Genomic DNA, 10186 nt, shown 5'->3' on the forward strand with positions numbered 1-10186 from the left:
GCCTTGAAACACATATAGGTGATGCATTGCTTACATTATTGGAGCTATATGGAGATGACAGCATATTACACAGTCAAGTGTCCAACCAAGCCTGCTCACTGTTTGTACATGTTGGGGATAAAAGAGTCCATTAAATAGCAGTGTAACTTATCAGGGTAAAAAAAAATGTACTCCCTTAAGAGACACTACTAGAAGAGAAGATACTTTATTTCACATCAGACAATTTGTGATGGAAAATTAGCGTAGCCAAGGAAAATGGAAGCTTTTACACATAACTTTTACAACTGCCCTTGTCTCTTTCTGTGCTGCAGCTCAACATATTTTACTAAAACAACAACTTGTGTAAATGCTGCCCTAGATTAGACTTACACATGTTTGGAAACAGTATAGGCTACACATTTTTTGGCAGAATGGCTCCATGTTTTGTGCAACAATATCTGCTTTTTCATCCATATGTTCATTATGCTTGCAGTGTTGAGATAAAGGAATGGTCACGCCGCCATTTCAAGTACACATTTTGCAGAAAGAACAAAAGAAAATCATTGCAAACTAAATTATTCTTTAACAATAACTCTTCTTCAACTGCAATTAAGGGTGAATATCTGCTACCTGAAATGGGGGCGACACCTGCGAGCTAGTTCAGGCAGCCAACTCGAGCTGCACTGCGTACACACACGTGACATGCCTCACTCTCCGTATCATTTATCAAACACACCCCCTCAATTTGGCAGTCTATTTAAGCTGCAAAATTTCCCCATCTCTGCCTTGTCAATACTGCTGCTGCCCTGCACCCGTATCGCTGCCCGCTGTTAGCTCCACCATCACCCCAGCATCCACCTGCAGGAAGCTACTTTATCATCACTCCCCAATATCTCATGTAAACCCAAACTGCAGGGAGTGATGAGGTCAGAGTCTGGCTGCCAAACACAATGTTCTGCTTTTATAATAAACAGTTCAAACGTGAGTTGTCTGACTGAACTAATAATAGCGGATATATCACAATCCTGGCAGGCAAATGATAAGAGCAAAACATTGTACAGATTCCCAAATCATAAATGTTTAGAAACAAATTTATCTTAACAAACGGGGGCATATGTCTACAGGTTAGCATAAAAAAAAAACATTACAAGCAATACAATACAAGCATTTAGTCAGTGGTTCCAAACCTGGAAAATGAAAATATCTAATTTCTGCTACACAAAATTGTGTACATTATTCAGACTTTTCTGTAATATTTGCTTTTCTGTGTGAAATAATGGATAGTTTTACCTATTTGAACCTCAAAAAATACTCAATTAAAACAGTCTTAAATCAACTCAACTGCTCACACGTCATACAAGAGGTGTCAAGGAGACTTTGGCTAAGCTAAAAAGTTTGGGAAGCACTGAGGCTTTGGAAAGGTCAGACTTTGATACTACAATTTGTTGCATTTTTGGTGACATTATACTAACACTCACTTATACACATTTATGACACTTATGATATTTAAAGGTGCATGTAGATGGATTTTGTCACATTTGGAAAGAGCCAGGGTAACTGTTTCCCTATGTTTCCAGTCTTTATGCTAAGCTAACCAACTTAAACATTCCAGGGAAGATATGAGATATAATTCACAGCAAGAAAACAAATAAAAGTTTTTCCCAAGATGTTAAACTAATCCTTTGGGCTAAAAGCTTTGTTTCATCCTGGTTATTTTACTATGACAAACCATCACAAAGTGCTTTAAGCAGTTGCTACTTTGGATTTTTCATCCTGACTGTTACATGCATGAGTTCAAAACAGCTGGTCTGGAAATACGATCACACACAGATCTTATTTTCTAAAATTTCAAAGTAGTTCTCCAAACCCACTAAATGCAAACTTTATTATCTTGTGAGTGACTCACTGAAACATGATTTCTCCTGTCATGTGGCTACCACTATATAGAACTTCCTGGGTTTCAATCCCAAAGTTGGGGAAACCAAGGCCTATCGTGGTGCGTCAAACTAGATCCAAACTGGACTGAACTAGATTGACTCAGACACTCGAACCGAACCAGACCAGACGCAACACATGCAAGGGGACTGCCCCTCTCTAAACTCCCCGAGGTCTTTATCAGAACAATGACATCACTGTAGTGTTGTCTGTGTGTGACATTACCAAATCCGTGGCAAGGACTTGAGGGGGAAAAAGAGCAAAGGAGCGATGAAGGGAATGAGACAGAAAGACGGAGATGGAAAGAAGAATGCATTGACAGAGACAGCAGCCGTTTCAGAGAGAGACTTTATAAGAAAGAGAAAGCCTCGAGCTCTGGCTTGGCTGAACTCACCGTGAACCTCGGCAGATTTATTTTCTCCGGAGCCTGTTGCTCGCTCAAAGGGGGCCAGATTTACATGCCTCTCCCTGGGCTGCTGTGAAGCTCAGCTAGGGGACCTGAGGATAGGATAAGTGGGCTGAAGGGACGACATGGAAACAGGTTATGGAAAGAGGGAAGATGGTTTCACACAGAGTCCTCTTTCTAGTCCATTGTTTCGCTGTTTAATAAACTGGCCTTCAGCTTCATGTGCCCTGGCGGGGCATTCCCTGCTAACCAGCTTGCCATCCTAATGAGAAACACTCCCGCCACACATTAACTGGGGTGTTTCATTTTAAACCCTGTCGTTCTTATTGACAGGCTTGGTGTGGTGTGAGCCGATGAAGCCCTGCTCTCACAGCTCGCTCCCTGCATCCTCTGCGGTGACATGGTTATGTCATTTTTTAACACGATCTGGTTCATGTAAGCCGTAACATAATGTGGTGTTCTCACAGAGACACAAAAACATCAGCATGAATAGACATGTACAGTACACAAACACCTAGGGTGTCATATGCAACTTAGGCTTTATATTACAGTAAAGATAAAGAAAATCCACAGTCTAAAATTGGCTTTCTTTTCATTCTCACTAATATTTGGCCCAGCAGAGGCAATGTGACACCATGCTGAGATACTGTACTTAAAATATAGGTATAATAACATATGATTATTCGTGTATTTAAAACATCAGCGGTAAATGTCAGACTTTTTTGACAGTATATTACATTTGAAGAACCTCTTTCCAGACATTTTTAAACAATGTTCAATTATCAGACTGACAAGACATCCATTACAGTATGAAGCAATACCAGTTGCTCTGTCGAGAGTAGGCTCTTCAGTCGAGAAGGCAATACAGCAACAAGATATGATTTATTTAAAGAGTCATGATTCGCCTATTTTGGAAAAACTTTTGCTCTCTGTAGCACTATCATTGTCCCAACTGTTGCACATACACAGGAACCACTAAGACCTACAGTACAACTGATGGCAGCAGCATTTAGGCCCATTCTCAGGGGGTTTCAAAGGGAAATGGACTAAAACATGGACATAGCATCTGTGATGTTATATCTAGGAAACATTTTATAGCTGGAATTGAGTGTTTCCATGGATTTATTAAAGAGGCCCTACACCAATTGTACACATAAAGTTCAGTTTACTGCACCTTAGATTGAGCTTGAAACAGAACAGAAGATTTTAAACAGAAAGCCTGAGTTACAAGCTGAGTATGAGTGTAGAGTATGAACTTAGTGGCCATTAGGAAGGCAGAGAAGGTCTAATGAAATACACTGACCATTGCATTATGGGAAATGGAGGATCCAGTGTTAAGGAGCTTGACCCATACTAGTGACTAAAAGTCAGAATATCTCCACCTCTGCTGCTTCGATTTTGACCATCTTCTTTTAAATCAATCTCTTGTTAATTTCAAAACTTTTTGAAAGTGCTGTCCTAAATCACGGGAGTGGCCCTTTAAGAGTTCAAGTCTGCCTGTGCTGCCAATTTGCCTCAGCGGCTAACCACAGTTATGCAACTAAAAAAAAAAATCCCCTGGAGCCCATAAAGCATTTTTCTCATAGACCACCATTAAAGCACATCGGTAAAACAGTTGACAAGACACCTCCAACAACAGACAAGGTTGATTTGTATTGTTGTTATAAATCTTTCAACTATACAGTATAGGCTTAATATCTGTTAAACTTTCTCAGAGTCTAGAAAAATGATTAAAGACTATGGGTTGAGGGGCAAGGATAGAGATGATAATGTTCATTTTGAGTTGACTGCACAATAGGAATTCAAATCATGTAAAAGCACCAGATAAGCAACCTCCATTGGAAGGAGCAGATGCCATATTTGAGTCTGGTATCTATTTCTCATTATACATCCATGCATTTACCACCCACGACCTTTTGTTTGTTGCTTAGAGCCAGACCTGATTTACAGCGATGGGATGGATTCTGGGTAGAGCTGAAGCGGAATGAGGAAACAACAACCAGCGATGATGTGATGTGATAGCCAATAAAGGCGATCACACCGCCTAACAATTTCAGAATAGCCACAAAGATACTCTTTAAGGAAGTGAAATTAATGATTGAAACCTTCTAATTTCGTGTGAAAATGAATCACATTGTTTTCAACAGAGAATTTGGATATTTTCGCAGACACGTCAAAACAGTCTGTTTTTGAAGACAGTTTTTAGTGCCCATTAGAGGAACTGCTACCTAACATACTTCCACATACTGCAGCATTTACATGGCGGTTCTCTCTTCCAATGCCCAAAGTATGTGCCTAATCTACCAGATTGAGGTGTCCACACCAGATATGTTCATTAAAATACTAAACCACTCCTTTACAATATAACTCCACGAAATGATGCATCACATCTTATTCCTTTAAGGCATACACAAGAGCTAACATATAATGTTTTGGAACAGTGACAGTTCTCCATTGTGTATCCAAATGTCAACTTGACTCTTAATTTAAACAGGATTTCCTCTTTTCCTCCAGTTCTACCTCATGTACTGTAATTGTAGAATATATTACTGTATGCAAGCTCACACTAGAGCCCACTGAGGAAGAGAGGAATTAACTAGCTGTCCTGCACCTCTGACTCAACTCTCTGTGAACTGCTTGTGGAACCAGGGGTCAGTGACTCTGGGTTTCGTATCATTTTTCCCTCCCACTTCTCGGCTGTTTTTGCTGGGGGTGAGTTAAGGAGTACTGGGGAGGCAGAAAGGCTCTCAGCTCCTGATCCCAGCAGAGCTCAAGAGAGTTGTGGCCGCTCGCTTTGTCTGACAGGTAACGCTCAACACGCCTGTCGGAGCGGCCCAGCTGTGACCCAGAAAGGGAGGAGGGGTGAGGGCTAAAGGGCAGACAAGAGATAGGTGTAAAGGGTTAGAGCTCAGCCCTGCTCACTTAATTTGAACTCATGTTGCACATGCTTTAGATTTGACAATTAAGTAAAAATGATGTGTGTGTGTGTGTGTGTGTGTGTGTGTGTGTGTGTTGGGGGGGGTATAAATGATCTACTTACAGATTTTCCCTGATGATGCTAACACTCAATATGTTTGTTTTTGCAGAGCATTTTCTTTCTCTAATGGTGCAATTTCGGTCTTCCTTCCTCTATGAAAAGAATCGAGTAGTTGGCTCTGTAGGGGAAGTTTTGATTGCATTGGTGGTACAAACTTGCTAAATGTGTAGTTTTACTTCCCCAAAATGCGAGTGCTTTGCTAATAACAACGTTTTGTTTTGCTGAATCAGATAAATTAGTGGTGATTAGTATCCTGATTTTCAGTATCTGGTGTGAAATCAAAAACAGAGAAGCTGAAGAGAAAATGTTTTAACCCCTTAACAAGCAGCTGCCTGCCGATGGTTCAAGTCATTACAAACTTTGTAAACTTTTCCAAACGTTGTTTAAAACCTACAGAACTGGGCCATTATGTTTTCGGGTTGTCCGTCCCATTCTTGTGAATGCAATATCTCAGGAGCCCCTGGAGGGAATTTCATCAAATTTGGCACAAACATCCTCTTGGACTTGAGCATGAACTGATTAGATTTTGGAGGTCAAAGGTCACCTCACAAAATTAATTTAGGCCATAACTCAAGAATTCCTGCACTAATTATGACGTGTGTGAAGCATCCACGTTTTGCCAAAAAATGTACTTAATACCTTTTATCAAATTGCTTAAAAGTCTTTATTACATATACAGTGTAATATATGAGTCTGGACAGATATGGATGTAAGCTGCATTTTGACTGGTTGGCAGAGGCATACAACCGCAAGGCAGTAATTCTAGACTTAAATTCTAATTCTTGTGAAGATCCAAAACTGTCCAAAGACACCAAGATACCACTAAGATTTTGGTTGAAATTTGTGTTAAATAATACACAACACATCTAAAATAGTGTTATTTGATGGAACAGTGCAGCCATTTGCATATTTCACTCAATAATTTCTTTTTTGGCCACTTTGGGGCAGCACAACACATTCTAAACACAACATTGACATATTACCACCTTATAAACTTCATGTGCTATCTTAGTTGCTAAATGTTCACCAGCTAGTCGCTAACTTTGTCTGTCTGTCGTTTGTTGCTGGGCAGGTAGCGTACAGTCAGAAAGTCAAGAGGCTGCCTGCTGCAGCTGAAAATGATGCTGATGAGAGCGGTGAGACTCTCTCAGTTCAGTTGTAGGTCCGTAAACCAAAACAATGAGTTGAAAGATGTTAAAGGTTTTTGTAGAGCTCAGGGGAACTGCAGTGTTGGGTGGTACATTTGTATGGGTTCAACATTACATCATCTTAACCATGGTTAATTAAAAAAAGTTTTTGAGTCTTTTTTAGCCCAAATAAGAACAAATGAATGGGAAAACCCACTAATATTTAATGAAAGCAGCTTTAAAGCTCCTTAAGGGAAAACTAAAAGGAGAAAATGTATGTTGAGGGGTTAAAACACGAAGTCTACATGTAATAATAACCATATGCAAAGGTGGCTTTTTGCCATATATGTAGGGATGCAGTGCTATTCCCAGATTTTAGAGGTACAGACGTGTGTGATCATGTGTGTAAAAAGAGTCTGAGCAGATGGAAGCCCATTTTTCGAAGTGACACTTCGAAAAATGACTTTATAATCTGCAATTATAAAGTCGTCCAGCACCACATTATTACACTCCTGCAGACTCCCAAAGCCACTGAAACCACTCACAGACTGCACTTACATTACAAGACACCAAACGTGAGCACACACAAGCACAGACACAGTAAAACCACGTTTGTGCACACATGAAGACGATGTAGTATTAATATTTTAGGCTCGTCAGAACTACGTGCACACACTCACAGTCCAGCACACTCGAGGCAAGAGTAGGAGGAGCAGATCAAAGAAAATGTGGTTAAAAAAGAACACCCAGGGACACCCACCTCCACATAATCAGGGGATCTCCTTACCAAAAACAAAGAGGCCTGAGCAGCCAACTCACATCCAGCGGAACAGGGAGGGGGAGGGGGGGGGGGAAACCAGAAAACATGTAACATGGGCGGAAAGGTAGAGCAAAATCATTCATTACTGTAATTACAACCTGAGCCCACTCACTCTTTCATTCAATGGGAGGAGGGGAGACAAGAAAAGAGTGAGAGGAGAGATTAGAACGTGCCCACAGTGGTGTTTACCTCACGCTGGGAGATAGCTCATCCTATTTCTTTCTTCAGATGAACACACACAAACACGTTAATGGAGAGGAACACACAGAACACACAGTGCGGGGCTTCCCTAATCAGTCAGAGAGATGCGGTTTATGTCAGTAAAAATAATGAGCTATGAAAGGCCTGTCTAAGTGTCTTCATCACGGTATTTATTTTCTCTCCCTGCTCTGAGTCAAGCTGTCCCTCCCCACCTCGCTTAACTCATTATACCTCTGAAGCAGAACAGTGTTTGACTGGTGGATAAACATCTCTCATTTTGTTGTTTTTGTCCTTACAGTACGTTTCAATCGGGACAGCTTAAAAGAATAGTTCAACATTTCAGACGAGCAACTAACTTGCTTTCTTGCTGGGATATGATGAAAACACCAATCACGCTCTCATTTCTGTCTGTATCAAATTTATAAGCTTTGTAGCTTTTACAGTAGCTCATTATTTTTTCTCATTTTACAATTTTGTTTACTGTCATTGCTCTCACAGCGTTGTTTTTGGTCGCAGCAGGCAGATGTTTTCAGCAAACTACCAATCAACAAAGTTAGCGCCTATCAGGTGGACATAGTGGAGCATTTAGCGGCTAAAGAGGCAGATATTTCCCTCAGGAGTTGGTGGAGACCAAAAACAGAGCCAAAAGGAGAGTGACATCCGCCAGGTGGCCAGAAACACGACCCACATCTTATCTCCTGGATGTGTAAATAAGCAACTATAGCCATATCAATACAAAAGGTGGTTTCAGGTTTACAAAGCTGCAGCCAGCAGCTGGTTAGCTTAGCACAAAGTCTGGAAAAAGGGAGAAACAGCTAGCCTGGCTTTGTCCAAATGTAACAAAATCCTAAATATCTTTCCATCTAAATACTGTATGTATGGGTTTATGTTTCCCAACATGTTGGGCTACTCTTTTAAGTGGAAGAACAAAGTCATTGATTGATTGTTGATTTCTAAGGATCATTCTTGAATTTTTAACAAAACACACAGTAAACTTTTTCAAAATATCATGGGAGAAAGGTATAAGTAAGAAGAAGTTTGGTTTTAAAACTCCCTTTACGACTTTTACATGACGGGCACTAAACTACTTCTGCGTATGTGGAAAATCTTCTGGAGTATGTTGACTCACTTTGTGGCCGCAGCTTCCAGCCTCTTGTCTTTTAAGAGCTTCCCCGTTTACCTTGCTCTCATCTCTTTGTCCCTCAGGACTTCTCAAACACTGCCCTGGGTGTCCCTCCGGGGAAACAAAACATGCTAGAGAGAGGAAGGGAAACAGTAGCTTAATGTGATCTGAGGACAACAACAACAACAATGCCTGGAAAGTTTACCTACCGGGCCGTATTCTGCCCTGATGTGTTTCCAGTCATTCAGGAGACCAACAGGTGCCAGGAAATACGCCTCAGTCACGCTGTAGCATTCATTCAGAAATGTGATACTGTAAATGTGTAGGAAAGTGCATGATACATGTGAAACTGAGTATATACATATATATGCATGTGTGAATGTTTTAGGCGTTTTATGTAAAGTGTGTGTGGTTTTTGCTGTGCCCTTACTGTTAAGTCTGTTTGGGGAAAAATAAGAGACAGAGAGAAAATGAGACTTTTCTGCAACATTTCTACTTCAATTATTCTTTGATCTTATTACAGAGGAAAAGCTGACTATATGCTTGGATGTGTTTTGGTGTTTGCCTCCATCATATATGTCTGTTATTAGAGGTTATAAGTCTCAGTCTCAGGTAGAAATGTGATTTTTTTTTTTTAATAGAGCACATGGTTTTAAAAATCTGGAGAGGGTGAGTGAATCTCTGCTCTCAACCAGCACAGAGAAAGAGCACAAGTGGCACCTAGTGGACTGCAGCAGTGCTGCACCCTGTCTTGAAGAGAGGCTGTTTCAGGCATGGCTTGCTTTCTCACTTACTGACTTGGTGACCTGAGAAATAGGTCTAGGGTCTCTTGTTTTACGTCACCTGTTAAGGTTGACCTTTATTCTTGTTCAGGACAGTTGTAAAGTACTTTGAAACAATGCTTCTATATAAATAAAGTTAGAATGATAGTCAACAATAATAGCTTTGGGGCGCCCAGTTAGTTCAGTTGGTAGAGCGGGCTCTCATATATATATATATATATATATAGAGGTTTACTCCTCGACGCAGCAGGCCAATTATAAATCACAGACAAACTGTACTAGTGAAGAGTTATACAAATACTTTTACATTTTGGGATACGCACTTATCTGCTTCCTAGCCGAGAGTTAGATGAGTAATGGTAATACAATCTGCATTCTAGTCCCTCTAAATTAACAGATTGTATCTTTGTTTGTTTATTATTTTTTACCTTAGAAGAGAACCAAACTGGCCGTTTCCGGCTTGTTTAAAGTCTTTATGCTAAGCTAAGCTAACCCACTGCTGGTTGTAACTTCACATTTAATGGACGGAGATAAGACTGCTATCAATCTTCGCATGTTTTTCTTTCTGCAAAAAAAAGCGAATAAGCATATTTCCCAAATTGTGAAACTATTTCTTTAAGTTAAAGAAGCAGCTGCAGCAGCTGACACTAATCAAATTTACAACAAAAATAACCACAGAAAATGCACAACTCAGGCACAGATCCAATTAAAACTATATTGTGTGAGCTTGACAAAAACAAATTATGATGATACATAACCTAACATAAGAAGCACAA

At 40.3% G+C, this 10186-nt stretch overlaps 1 long non-coding RNA gene across 2 annotated transcripts in view; it reads left to right on the plus strand.

Moving 5' to 3' along the window:
• The window catches only part of LOC116057392, a 135952-nt gene extending 126389 nt beyond the window's left edge, over positions 1 to 9563 (plus strand). Inside the window, exon 7 of one of the 2 annotated variants that reach the window (XR_004106803.2) lies at positions 8712 to 9563. This is a non-coding gene — a long non-coding RNA (uncharacterized LOC116057392). The remainder of the gene's footprint in view (positions 1 to 8711) is intronic. The other variant, XR_004106805.2, reaches the window with a different exon arrangement.
• Positions 9564 to 10186: the final 623 nt, after the last annotated feature.

The sequence above is a fragment of the Sander lucioperca genome, chromosome 18 (assembly GCF_008315115.2).
Source record: "Sander lucioperca isolate FBNREF2018 chromosome 18, SLUC_FBN_1.2, whole genome shotgun sequence".
NCBI classification, from domain to species: Eukaryota; Metazoa; Chordata; class Actinopteri; order Perciformes; family Percidae; genus Sander; species Sander lucioperca.